Genomic DNA, 9860 nt, shown 5'->3' with positions numbered 1-9860 from the left:
AACCTCTCCACACTATTTAAGGGTCTCCACACACCCTCTCAAGGCATCCAATTCTTTTTCATTCTCATACACAAGGAGGAAAAGTAGTAGTAGTGCTCCACTTGTACCATTAGAGTAGGGACTGTGCGAGGTGGAGGATCGGAGAAGAGCCGGACGTGTCAGCCTCTCTTCGTCTTGTACTTCGATGAATACAATTTGGGTAAGTATCCGGAGTTCATCTTCTATTAAGTTCTTGGTTTAGTATTCTTAAGTTATTCATTTGTTTACGGGTTCATCGTCCGTTCTCGCAACAGATACTCTAGTAGAGGGCCCCTGATAAAGACAGGTAAACCTTGCGCAATGCTAGAGTAAGTAATCGAAGGCTTAAGCGTGGTGTTTAGGCTCTAGATTACCTTTCTTTGCCTCATGCTCCATAGTATTGCAGGGTAGACCGCAGGTGGTGACAGCCCCGTTGGTCTGCTACAAAGCTGCTTCGTGGTTAGTGCACTCCCCCCTGTCCGAGCACGGCGTAGAGCAACAAGCCGGAGGTCCCTAACAGTACCTGGGCCAGACCGGTGTCCGAAGTAAATGAGTGACGAACATGAGTTTACCTTGCCTTGATTCTTATCCTTAGATAAACCACACTACCCAAAGCTCTCCTACTTCTTGTTCTCCTGGGTCACACTAGCTAGAAGATCGTTACACCTCCGTTCCCTGTGAAATTACGATACCCTGAATACTCTCCTGGTAAAGTGCTACAACAGTATCTTCCGTGCGCTTGCGGATCTTATCTGTGATCGTTAAGAAATACCAACAGGTACTGAAATGGCTGAAGACAACAGGAGCACCTGAACAGCCTGTGCCTAAAAATATAGCACCAGTTGCAGCAAACAGTACCGGTGGTGACAATGCTGTGCACGAAGAATCGCTACTAGCTGTAGAAAATTATTCAAGTCCTGTTAGGGACTGGTCATAAACATATGCTGGCGGCCAGGACGAAGATGAGACCGAGGAGAATACTGTCACTAAGAGAAGTCATATACATATGCTGGCGGTCATATACCTATGTTCAGAGGGCAATACTTCATAGATGATACAATCCTAAAGGAGAAGTCATGTTTTCTTACCCAACAACTAGGCACGAGAGTTAGTGATGGTCTCTAAGAGAGCTTGGGAAGGGAGTAAACTTGAGGACAAGAATGACGACCTCACCTCCTAATGTCTAGCTTCTTTCCATATGGGGGATGGTAGAGTTGGGCTTCTATGTAAGGAAGAGAGGCGGTGAACCTTCCCTTTTGACATGGTGGAGGTTGTAAGATCATGCCGAGGAAGATGGGGCCTTGTGTCATGTCTCTTGCCTTCGTATTTACTCTGGGTTTTCAAAATTTGCTACCCTATAATTCTAGCTATTTAGATGTAATCTAATATCTCCTAGGTACACACAAACAATCGCGATTGACAACTCCCACTTATCTGATAGTACTCATCCCCGATTGTAACACGCCACATAGAAATCTTCTTCTTCTAGTCCAGTTGATCAAATAGAATGAGACGACATACACGAAACACACATCTTGCACTTTCATCCTAACTTGGAGTAAGAAGGTTAACTTGAAGGTCTTACATTTTCAAGAACATGGATTATAAGCCGACCCTAACATCAAAAATTTTAACATTGGGTAAGTCACCACACCACAACGACGTACAATTTATCCACATGGGCCAACAACTATACAAGAGGACATTGGCCTGCATATTACACCCTTGCTAGCCCACCACATACACAACAGATGCCTAGAACATTAGTACGTGGTCATGTTGGTGGTCTCCCAACATGCGGGAGCACACGTACCACCCAAGATGAGATCACTACATCTATCTGGTTATTTATTTCTTTACTTGTTTTGTCGATTCGTGCTCAGCAAGACATGTTCAGTCCATCTTTGGTCTTGTTGTGACGAAAACATGCCAATGTTTGAGGCAACCAATTGTATGCAGCTGTTCATAAAATTTGTGGTAACAAATTCAACCACGCGTACCTATATATAAGCATATGTGTGTACTCCACGAGGAATAGAATGGTACCATAGATAATTAGAGGTAAAAGGCAAAGTCACTCTTCAATTATTGAGTCAATTGAATGGTTAGAAATGTTTCTAGCAACATAGTATAATTAAAAAAAATCAACCACACAAAAGTCTAATGAAGCAAAATATGTAGAAATGAAAAGGTAAAAAAATAACTAGCAGCACAATGTAATATTAGGCCCTCAGTTGACAAATTTAGGGCGTAGCCATTGGAAGATGGAGGACGGGATGGGGTGCTATTTCATCATGAATTTGTGCCAACACCTATTCAATCTTATCTTTTGCAAACGTCTCTTCCAGGTCCTTAGCCCCATCGTTGCAATAGTCTACACACTTCTTGATGACGGCGGGGTCCTTATATTCCTTACTACACCCCTCTTTGCACAAGACTTGAAATTTATCAAACCTCTTCAATGTTACTTTCTCCAAATCATATGCCTCAATGAGGTACTTGCTTGAGAAGACACAAAATTCTTCACATTCCTTACTGACAGTGGGGTCTTTATGTTCCTTTGTACAATCTTCATTGCATGAGGCTCATATTTCACGGACTAGATCTTGCTCCGATGAAGCCACCACCACAAGGGTGTGTTGACATTTCTTAGCACAATCACTAGGAATGGTTAATCCTTAGCAACAACACCAGAAATGTCTGTTGGCAGTCCTTAGTGCAATCACTAGAAATGAGGGCGTCGAACCCATCCTAGCAACTGCACCCAAGGGGTGCCACTCTCGTGGTATAATCAATACGATTACAGATGGATCCGCAAGCGCACGCATTTCACCCGGAGAGTAAGGGTATCGTCATTTATTTGTGTCCCAAAGGACAGCAGCGACAAAGGTATTGTACTCAACATTAACCATGACATTGTGCCACAAGCAATAGGCAATACTCTAACAGGGGTAAGTACAGATAAAGAATATGTAAGGGTAATGTGACACAGCACACATCCACACTCCAAGAGGAAGGAATAAAGGAGACAAACTATAAAACAAAGAACTAATCTATCCTACGTCAAGTCAGCTGGAGCTTAGGCTAGTTTAGGTGTCCTAATGCTTCTATCCAAAGCTGGGGTCATGTTAGATCATGGTTAGGACTACAGGTGCTAGGAAAATGGGATAGCGGGGAGAAGGTCCCGCACCGGAGTACATCCAATCCTGTTACCTCTTTACATAAACTCCTACACCAAACCCGAACATCGGGGAGTACGCTAAACGCAACACCGCTGTTACGCCGGACGGACAGGGCTGTCACCACCTGCTGTCTACCCCAGTGACACCGTGGAGCACGGTCCTATCCGAAGGATTCCACATACCCGAGCACCACGCTCGTGTATGAAGTCACTACTCTAGTGCCCCCAGGTCTCCCACCCTTTGGATGGACGAGTAAAACACTAGAGCAAGCCCAAAAGCACAATGAACCTCTATCCGTACCCAGATCATCTGGCCTAACCAAGACCGTAGCATAACTTATGAACGATCTAAACATGGATTGATAAACTATCAAGATAGTAAAGCAACCATGGCAGAACTCTAAATTATGAATAGAAGTCTGACAAGTCGGGTACAAAGCCATACCAGGAGCCGAGGATTGCTCAACGACCCCGAGGATGATTTACTCGCTAAAGAGAACTAGAATAGCTCCACTACCTAGCTAAGAGAGCAAGAGAGATGAGAGCCTTCTTGGAGAGAATGGAATGAATTGTGTGTGTGTGTGGGGGGGTGAGAGGGGGCCCTATTTATACTAGTGGAGGTCGGTTCCCGCCAAATGCACGTATGGAAGGTGATCAAGAGACTTGGGGGCGACTTCTCCTCGAAATGCACCTGGACGGGAGGCCGGCCAGGTTCGGCCGACCCAGGGGGTCGGCCGGCCCCACCTGGCCGCCTCTCGTCCTTATCCTTCTCTGGCAGGCTGACATGTGGGCCCTGATATCTTTCCTTGTATGCATTATGCGTAGCGCGCCTGTTTGCTCGGCTAGATGGGCCCTCTTTGTATGTGGGTGACGCCGGATGCGATATTTTGCGTAGTTGTATGGCGTCTGCTGCATGTTTTCGTGTTATTCCGCTCCTGCTCATCTGAAATATACAAAACTCGAAAACAACTGTGGAGCAAGGTTAGTGATACAAATATGCGAGTAAGGCATGCAGTTTTCCTTTATTATTGAGTATAGTTGATGGCTGAAAATGGCACTTATGCACCATCAACAACACCCCCAAGCTAGCCCTTTGCTCGTCTCGAGCAAAGTTTTAGACTTAGGTTGTTGATCAGAAGTTGCTACAATGTCGCATTCCTGACTTATGCCCAAGGCACAACCGAGTGTTCTTACCTTCATTCTGAATAAGTTGGCATTGTTCGCACCTTTTACCTTACTCCTGTGGGGCTTATAGCATCATCCTCATCTTTGGCGGTTGAGGGTCAGAACAACTTTGTAGAGTACCACTTACCACTCCTTTGTTCAACCGTCAATCCGGAGGTTTTATATAATTTTTGAAAAAAAAATTTGTAAGTTCCTCGGGTGATCTCTCGGATCGCTCAAATGTGTTTCATTCCTCACCAAGGCCTTTTTATGTGCCTTTGTTTTTCCATCCTACTTCTAATGGCTCTTTTTGGTGGATCTGTAGGTATGGAGGATGTAATGGCAACCCGCTTCTCACATTTTGCTAAGTCAAAGACCGGATCCAAAGGAGAAACAAGTCATAAGCCTTGATCAAGATGTGCAAGTGTGTGGATATTTTTGGTGGATGGTGGATGAAACTCCTTTATATGAATTCTCTTTCCCATGTAATGTTTTTGGTATGGGCTATATTTTCTTTTTCTCTCTCTCTTCTTTTTTTTTGACACACCTTGTGGGTGTGTGGCATACCTTCTTTGGGTATGCATCTTTTCTCTCTTTTTTTGACATGCCTTGTGGGCATGTGGCATACCTTCTTTGGGTATGCATCTTTTTATTTCTTTTTGTATAGCCCATACATTATGATGATAACTTTGGAGAGAGATAAACATGGCACATCTTGGAGTTTTATTTGTGGATGGATGGGGGATGTACTTGCTATCATCCAGGTGTAGAAGTATAGCATGTGAGTGGGCGTGTACGTGATCTTGATCATGGGCGTATGAAGTGATTCTCGGAAAGGGTCACAACAATTTGACAAAGCTCAATGAGAAGACAAGTTGCATATGTAGAAAAGGCTTTTCAAACTTGTAACTCATATGGCTCTGGATAGGAACTGCATATCACCGAGGAACTTTATTTTATTTTTGTATTTTTGAAAAGAAATACTTCGGATATCATGCATCACGTAGGAGAAGATCATAGCAACTCTTTTCAGCCATATCATAACCCACAACAACCTAGATTCGAATTCTGCTTTTCGCTACCCACAAGTTTCAAGCTTAAGGTTTGAACATCTACCCACCAAACTCAGAACTTTGGGAGAGCACAAGGTTGTAACTAGGCATATGAAAGGAACTAACAGAGCTACTATTCATCATCTCAACAAGGCAAAACTACACATGCTTACTACACATACTGGAAAGCAAGTAAATATTTTTGGGTTTTTGAAGGTTTTGTTAATTTTTATTTCATTTTAGTTATGCAAATTTTTATGGGTTTTCAGAATTTTGCAAATTTTTGTTTGGTTTCATGCAAGGTTTTGAAAGCAGTAAAGATAGAGTTTGATATAAGGTACCTCTCATGGGGGTTCTCCCCCAAGCTGCTTCAGGCTCACTGCTGCTGGTTGGGATTAAACCCAACCCAACGGTAGTAGGCCCTCCACTCCTCCTGGGATTGCTGCTGTGCTACTCTAGGTTGCGGATCCTCTCACCTGTGTATCACTGCCAGTTTTGAGTTAACTCGATGTGCTGGCCCAGCGACTCGTCGATGTTGGTGGTGCGCACGTTCAGCTCGCCCATTTGCCGAGTCAGAGTGGCGAAACCTCTGGACGAAGCTGTATGTCGCGGGGGTCTGCTGGAGCTAGAACTGGTGGACCGGTGCCCTAAGGCCTACCGTGTCCACTCAGTGGAGCTGGCACTCTGCTATGACGAACCTCCAGCCTCATATTGTTGTGGTTGAGGCTGAGGTTCATGCTGCATGAATTCCTCCCTTCTGGCCCTGCTTCTTGTAACCCTGCCAGGAAGACCAGAAATGCTATGCCTGCAGCTCTCCTCTTGTGGAACAAGAGGGATGGTTAGCGAACGGCAGTTATACAAATGATACCCCGCATTTGGCAATGAGATTTCATTTGCATAACCAAGCGAAAAGAAAATCAAGGAGTCATCCGGGCCTTTCTTGAGCGTGTGGCCTTGAACCAAGTATGCCTCATCGATCATAACACGGGGCTCCTCAATGAAGGGAATGGGGTTCCCATCTAAGATTCCCATGTTTGATGCGATGCAGGTAACCAAAGAAGTGCATTCAATAGGACCCGTCATCTAAAAATTTGTGAGCCATTGCTTAACCATTGCTTGTGTGGGGGGAGATTCGGATCTTGTTGACCATGGTGTATAATATCATCAACTCATCGTTGCGCACTGGTCGTGGATCATCTCTTGGAAAGAGAGTGATAGCCACCCACTTGTGCATCAAACGAAGAGTCGGATTTTGAATGTCATTGCACCGAGGTGCAAACTTGCCATGAACAACTTGACCCGAAATCAAACCCCAAAACTCATGTCGATCAAAACCGCGGCAAACTTTTGCAAGGGAAATCGGCAAGCGCGCGCTAAAACCAAGGAGGTGACTGAAATTTCTCCAATTAAAATAGCATTCAACTCCAAAAAGTCGGAAAGAAACACCATCGTCCACCTCCCGAAGAGTGCAAAGAAACTGGATGGTGAGGAGACGAGAACCATTCTCCTCAACGGGCACAAAACCATCCCATCCAACCGCATACCAAACTTGAGCAAAGTCAACATCCATACCTATTTTTTCGAGAAGGTCCGGATCGAAGGCTCTAGTATGACCAAAGCTTCAATTCTTGATCATGGCGTAGGCTTGACGCTCGCGGTCATCTTGCAAGTCGAGGTACGGTGCATCATCTTCATCTATTTCCATGTCCTCAGTTTGCGGTTCTGCAGCTTGCTCCTCGAACTATTCTTCTTGTTCGTCTTGCTCATAATCCATTGTAGTCGGTGTTGGTGCAGGTTCAGGGGGGATGATGAGAGCACGACTTGCCCTGCGAACGGGACGTGCCCAACCTCGTCATCCTCTTGAGAGCTCCAGAAAGTTTCCGCCCTACACCTCTCATGCTTGCAACAAGAACGAACAAGAACGAACGAGAGCAACTCGATTCGGGTTACGTTAGTGAAATGAAAATGAAATTCTTACCCGAGAGTTGTTCCTCCAAATCTGTGATCAATCTTGCAGAAAAGAAATGAGAGAGAGAGAGAGATTTCTTGAAACCAAACTTGAGCCAAAATCCAATGGAAACCCGAACAAGAATGTGTGAGAGGGAGTGTGAGTGAGTGTGTGAGCATGAGAGAGCTCAACACCCCTCTCGGCCCCCTTTTAAAGACAAGATGGTGCGTGCACTAGAGGAGAGGCAAGCCACAACGGCTATGGAGCCATTGGAGAAGGTGGGGCCAGGAGCCGTTGGCCCTGGGTCGGCCAACCTGTGGGGTTGGCTGGCCCCAGGGTGGGCCCCCTGGTGCCCCCCTTCGGCCTGGTGCTTCCTCAACGGTTACGTTCTTTGAAAATATGGTGCACGGCCAAAAGTTTACTCGAAAAGATGTCCAAATTATTTTTCCCAAAGGATTTTAAAACTCAAAAAATATTTTTGGTCTTTTTGTAAAAAGGAAAAAATGCTAGAAAAATTCCAGCATGCAGAAAACAATTTTGAAAATTTCAAACATGTAGTGGAGAAAAACAAATAAGGTGCAAAGAAAATGTTGAAAAGCGGAGAAAGCAAATATGAGATAAATACCAATTTACCTATGGCAAGGGCACGTCGTTTAAAGTCCGACGTGCATCACTTTTCTCCATCATTCTTACCATTCGTCGGCTCGTCCTGGAGAACTAAACGAGGTCGAACTCTCGACCTTCCGCCACACCTTCTTTTCCTTCTTCTTTCTTTTAGGTGCGGAGGGTCGTTGTTCTGGCTGGAGTTCTAGTGCACCCCAGAGTGCTTGCCCTTCACTGTCTTGTTGGATCATGAAGCACTGCTCTTCCTTCTTCTTGAACCTGAAAAACATATCCTCCCTTCCGACATGGAAATGGATTTCTCCCTTTCCGACATCGATCCTTGCCTTGGCAGACCTTAGAAAAGGTCGCCCAAGTACGAGGTCAACTCCGAGGTCGCCCTCTGTATCCATTACCACAAAGTCGGCAAGGACGAAGGAGTCTCGTACTCGTACGAAAACGTGTTCAGCTATCCCTTCGGGATACCGAATGGTTGAATCTGCAAGCTGTACGAGCATAGTTGTTAGGGAAAGAGTAGGATATTCAAGTGCTTCATATATTACCTTGGGCATTATATTCACGCTTGCCCCCAGATCACATAGGCATCGCTCGAAGTGTTTGATGTAGATCGAGCAGCTGATCATGGGGACCCCTGGATCCTCTTGCACCGCTGCCACCATGCCATCCCAAACGTCGTTCCTTGGGGGATAGTACCTACCTGCATGGTTATTGCGTGGTGGCCTTCGGGACGAGTTACCCCGTCCGGTAGACACCATGCTGACATTTTCAACGGGAGACTCGGGTTGCCCCGGGATCTTCCCGCTCTCAACAGCAGGTAACGAAGTAGCAATTTGTGCAAGCTGGGTTTCGATCATTTTGTTGAAACTTAACTGGTTTTCAAGAGTTGAAGACAAAGTTTCAAGCTTGACATTTAAACTTTCCAGGGATTTGTCATTGGCCAAAAGCTTTTTATTTATATTTTCGTTGATTTTAACTTGGCCAAGAATAAGTTCTCTCAAGGGAGGTTGGTTTGAATTGAAATTCGAATTATAGGAAGGATTGTAGTTATTACCTCCCTGAAAAGGTGGACGCGGCTGGTTCCACCCCTGGCCTCCTTGTTGTGGATGGTACCCGTTGTTGTTGTTGAGGTAGGCGCAGTCTTCATGGGTTTCGGGGCAGTCGTTCCCCAAGTGTCCTTCATTACCACAAACTTTGCATGTGAAGTGCGATTCCATGGCACGAGCATAGTTTTCTCTATGCTTCTTGAATTCGGCCCTTTCGCCGAGATGCTTCAGTAGGAGGTCCAGTTTGGCAATGATCATATCCGTCTCCTTGACGGTATGCATGCCTTTGGTGCGGGGTTGGAGTCGTTCATCGCTCCACACATGATTGGAAACCATCTTCTCGACCAATGCTTTGGATTTGGCTATGGTTAGGTCGAGGAAGGTTCCTCCAGCAGCGGCATCAATGTTGGCTCGAGATGTCGTTGTGAGCCCATTGTAGAAGCTTTGCAGGATGAGCCACTCGTCCATGCCATGATGAGGACAGGCTAGGATGTATTCCTGTAGCCTCTCCCAAGCTTCTGGGATGGATTCCATCACTGTCTGCTGGAAACTTGAAATTCTCCCGCGTAGGGCATTTGTTTTGCCCTGTGGGAAGAATTTTGCGAGGAACGCCTTGGAGCATTTGGCCCAAGTGGCGATGTCCTTTTCTTTATAAAACCACTGTTTCGCCTTCCCCAGGAGGGAAAAGGGAAACAGACGAAGCTTGACAACATCGGCGGCGACACCCCATATGACAATAGTGTCGCAGAGCTCCAGAAAATTCTGCAAATGTGTATTTGCGTCCTCGTTCGGCTTGCCACAGAATGGGCTAGTCTGCACCATGTTGATGAGGC

At 45.6% G+C, this 9860-nt stretch overlaps 1 non-coding gene across 1 annotated transcript; it reads left to right on the top strand.

Moving 5' to 3' along the window:
- The first annotated feature begins 9493 nt into the window (after positions 1–9493).
- LOC120646588 lies at positions 9494–9602 on the top strand. The gene has a single exon (XR_005664490.1). It is a non-coding gene; the product is annotated as a small nucleolar RNA R71 (small nucleolar RNA).
- Positions 9603–9860: the final 258 nt, after the last annotated feature.

This window comes from Panicum virgatum, chromosome 8K, assembly GCF_016808335.1.
Source record: "Panicum virgatum strain AP13 chromosome 8K, P.virgatum_v5, whole genome shotgun sequence".
Classification (NCBI taxonomy): Eukaryota; Viridiplantae; Streptophyta; class Magnoliopsida; order Poales; family Poaceae; genus Panicum; species Panicum virgatum.
The sequence above is the reverse complement of the archived record's forward strand: the minus strand, read 5'-3'. Positions and strand labels throughout refer to the sequence as shown.